Source organism: Xenopus tropicalis, chromosome 8 (assembly GCF_000004195.4).
Source record: "Xenopus tropicalis strain Nigerian chromosome 8, UCB_Xtro_10.0, whole genome shotgun sequence".
Lineage (NCBI taxonomy): Eukaryota > Metazoa > Chordata > Amphibia > Anura > Pipidae > Xenopus > Xenopus tropicalis.
The window spans coordinates 20,498,563-20,503,495 of record NC_030684.2 but is presented as its reverse complement, the minus strand read 5'-3'; positions in this window follow the sequence as shown (position 1 = coordinate 20,503,495).

Genomic DNA, 4,933 nt, shown 5'->3' with positions numbered 1-4,933 from the left:
TGATTTTATTTAATGAAGAACAATATGCAGGGTAGTTCGGTGTCTGGTGTTTACGGTGTCTATTTCTTCTTCTGTTCTGTACTTTCATGGTGTTCGAATTGTGCAGTAAGCTTTTGTAGGGTGATCCCTAGCTTAGGAGAAGATAGTATTCTAGAGAAAACCCTGGTCTAGGGTGCTGAGTGAATTCCTCTAGATGTTTTGTCCTGTTTCATTTAATAATAGCGTATACTCCTTGGTGAGGTTCCCTAATAGTGCTGCTTGGGGTGGTGGGGTTGCTTATTTATCTGCCTGAAGCTACCAGTTTGTCCCAAGTTTGTAGCACGTACATTAACTTTCTGTCATTTCTGTCTCTAAATACTCGTTCTTTCATTGGTAGCCACTGAATCGCCCAGAGTGGGGAGTGTGTTATTATGTCCCTTACAATCCCTTACATTCCCACTCAATCATTTCCCAGCAGGCCTAAACGGTGCGTTATAGTAATATTGGAATTAGAAGCCCCCTCTCAGGCCCTCTCTCTGATCTAGATGTCCCTCAACCCCTGTCACAACCGCAAATCATAACAAACCCCATTGAATGGGACTTTGCTGGGATGTCCTGTACGGCCAGTCTGGTTTAAATAAATATATTGTTTCAATGCGTTGGATAGTTTCATTATAAACACGACAAATCATCATATCAGTCATTTAGTATTTATACATTGTTTCATATATTTCTGCCACCAGCAATGATTCACAATCTTCGCAACTTTTTTCAGATAACACACAAGTTAGTAATAACATATTAAGAGAACAGGGCCGTTAAATGAATACTACATGTACCGTGAGTGCAATAATATATATTATATATCTACAAGTTGCATAGCAATAGCTATCAAAATGTAGCCAAATCTGAATGCAATGGGCTATAGGCAGGAGATGCAAACAGCTTATCTCTAACGTTCCTGTCTAATATCAATATTGTCTTTATTAGGTGCCTTGTCACAAAGAAATATGGATTTGATCAGATGCTCTATTTGTTGTCTCTTTATATATTTATTCTGCCACTCGCTATCACCATGTATTTAGCAGTAACATTAAAGGGAAGCCCCACTCAGAAACTCTTTTGTAGTGTTACAAAAACCCAATGGTTTTAAAGTTGTCTGTAAATGTTATGACAAAAAAAACATTTCATGACATGTGACCAGAGATGACTTCACACACAGCAATGTGACAGTTGGGTTTGTCCGTTGGTTGACTTTGTGGTGAGAGGTAAGTCTGAATCCCCTCTGAGAGATTTTTTGCCAAATAACCCTTATTTTTAGCTAAAAAAAGATGGGAAATAGTTGGGTGATGCCCCCCTAGACTAGCGGATGTTGCTCCTCTCACAGATTTTAGTGAATTTGGAGAATTTTAGAGATGACATTAATCTTAGCGCTGGTTGGGAGACACAGACCAGGGTTTGGCAGTTTTGCAGGCTGCAGCAAATATATATATATTTTTTTGACTGGGGACCCCATAAACATTTGGAGGCCATACAATACATACATTTTTCCTCCCAGTATTGACAGGCTCCTTAGAGTTCTGCCCCTTTGCCCCGGGTATCTGCCCTGCTCTCATGTAGCAACCTTAACATTTAACTGAATACAAATGGCAGAGAGGGTCCGGATCACAAGAGCTCACAGTCTCTTCTCTCTCTCCCCATTACATGAAATAGAGCGATTTGAGAGATTTAAAGCGATTTTGAGCTATTTGCAGCGACTCTTACGATCCTCGGTGATACAGAGAAGACAAACAAAAGTCTTTATAAAGACTACAACCCGACATCTATAGTAGAAGAACAGGAAGAAGAAGAAAGAAGAAGAAGAAAAAGAAGAGGAATCTGCACAGTGAGTTATTACTAAATCTTTATTTGTTTATTGGGAGTCTCCACATTAACCCTAACCTTCCCTCTATTTTATATTACAGAACCATCCGACATGGGCCTCAAGAACAGCTGCCTGAGACCCAGGAACCAGGTAAGGCCGCTCACAACTTATTTTTTTTTTTCTGCCCTCACAGAAGTCACTGTTGAGAAGGTAACCAAGGGTTAAAGGAGAGCCTAACCCAATTATAAGCAGCATTTATGTTCCATTACTTTTAAATAGAAATATAAGGGATTATACAAGTGTGTGCCTGGGAATTACATTTCCTATATTTACTTCTTACAAGAGTCGCCATATCATGTACGTTATCTACCATCAATACAACAGCACCCCTAGTGGTAATAAATACCTGCCACTTTGCTATTTCCCTCTGTGGTAGGAAACTGGCACATTATTATTACTATGAATTTAATAAAAACTGCTTAAGCCCTTAATGTCTTCTCTTTTCCTTCATTTCTCTAGGCTCAGCGAGAACATCTGTGGCCCCAACGCTGACCCCTATCTGCGCTCTATAAAGAAGAAGATCGCAGAAGAAATCCACAGAGCACAGACAGAGCTGTGGATCAGCAAAGCTGCACTGACACTGGACCTGCCCAGGAAAAGTGCAGCTGAGTGGAAGAAGGAGAAGAAGGAGATAAAGGCCAGACTCAAACACCTGAACAAGGCCTTGCAGGAGATCAACGCTGCTATCCAGCACTGCACTGTCTAGGTGCCTTCTCCTTATCCGCAGTTCCACCAGCGCTCACCCCTCCTTCCAATATATGGTTTTATACACAGGGGCACACTGAAGGTACTCGCTAAATTCTGCATTCCCTTTCACTCCATCGGTTAGACTGCAGAAGCCGGGGTCTGCAGGCTGCCCTGGGGCCCAGTGGAATGGAAGGGAATGCAGAATTCACCTAGTGCTTAACTGCGCTCATGTGTATGCCGCCATATTCCATTATTTAACATCGCGCATTGATTCTGGGAGAAAATCCGATTGCCGTTAAGGAGTCAGGAAGGAATTTTTCCCTCTAATGAGGCAGATTGGCTCAAAGCTTCTCAGAGGTTTTTTTGCCTTCCTCAGAATCAAAAAGCGCATTTTATATCATCAATAAAACTGTGTGTTTCACAGATTTTACCATCAAGCCGCTGTGTGTGTGCCCTTTATTCTGGGTATTGGTTGGTCTCATTGACAAGGGTTACATATAGAGGGGTGGAGAGTGGGAATGTATGTGAGATTGGATCAAATCAGCAGTGAAGAAACACTGAAAGGTTCAGTACCTGTGAGTGACAGTGCTCTTGCGGGTATGGCTGCCCCACCAAGCATTCTCACACTGGCCCAACAGGCTGGAGATTCTGTTCACAAAAGGCCATTCCTGGCATCCCCCACCATTCCCCATCATGGCATGAAGGCTGTATATACATCCATCAAAAAGCTGTGGGAAAGAAAAACAATGATTAATCAAATAAACTCAAACCAGGGATTAATGTGATAGTCACACAGTAACAGCTAATCCTTATAAAAGGGAACAAAAAAATAAGGCAATATTTTTGATTGGCATTTCAGTCTATAGGATATTGTCCCATATTCCAAAATCAAGCAGCCCCCACTCCTGCCAGCACCTTCTTCCCTAGCCTACACTGCCATTTAAAAGGATCTACAATTTTGCAATCTGCGTAACCATACCATCAAGGAGCAAATGTCTGACACTATGAATGACACCCTAAGGGCTGACCATAAGTGGGACAGGGGATTAGGTGACTTGCATGATCCCAAGCCAGACAGTGACTGCAGGTTACACATGGGCAGATGCTGACCAGTTTAGCTGACAAATGACGAAGTTACTGGCTCTTTCTACTAGCTTTAGGCTGTCTAAACACACACAAAATATATACAAGTATTTAAAAAAAGTTTGAGTTTTACCATATTATACAAACTTTGAGCATTTAAGTTTTGTATTTACTCCCTCAACAATTAGAGAGGATTGATCTCTTTTATAGTCAGTGATTGCTGTCTGGGCAGTATATTACAGCACTCATTTATACACAATACGAGGTTAGTAAAATGTTTTAATTACAGTCTTTGATATGGATACAAACGGTTGCACTTGATCGACATGTGTCTTTCTTTAGTTCTTTTAGACCTATGTACCAGAGACAGCACACTACTCGCTAAGCACTTGGTAGGGCCTTCTATGAGATAAGGTTGCCTACCGCTTGTGAATAAAGTGTTGGTGCTTCTAGACATTTCCAATTCACAATCACTTTATTTACAGGTGACTGAGATAGCTGTAGCAGAGCAGGAATTGATGAACTGACTAAATGGAGCTTCAGCTCAGATAGGACAGAGCACATTGCGGACTCTCTCACTCCACATAAGTCAGTTTCAACCCTGTCTAATAGACTTGTTATAATTCTCTAAACCTCGTATGTATAAATGTAGTGCTGTATATACTGCCCAGAGCAATCACTGACTATAAAAGAGATCAAATCTCTCTAATTGTTGAGGGAGCTAAATACAAAACTTAAATGCTCAAAAGTTTGTATTAATATGGTAAAACTCAAATTTTTAAATACATTGTATATATTTTGTGTGTGTTTTAGACAGCCTAAAGCTAGGTAGAAAGAGCCAGATAACCTTCAGTCATTTGTCAGCTAAACTGGTCAGCATCTGCCCATGTGTAACCTGCAGTCACTGTCTGCTTGGGATCATGCAAGTCACCTAATCCCCCCTGTCCCACTTATGGTACAGCCCTTAGGGTGTCATTCATAGTGTCAGACATTTGCTCCTTGATGGTATGGTTACGCAGATTGCAAAATTGTAGATCCTTTTAAATGGCAGTGTAGGCTAGGGAAGAAGGTGCTGGCAGGAGTGGGGGCTGCTTGATTTTGGAATATGGACAATATCCCTATAGACTGAAATGCAATCAAAAATATTGCCTTATTTTTTTGTTCCCTTTTATAAGGATTAGCTGTTACTGTGTGACTATCACATTAATCCCTGGTTTGAGTTTATTTGATTAATCATTGTTTTTCTTTCCCCACAGCTTT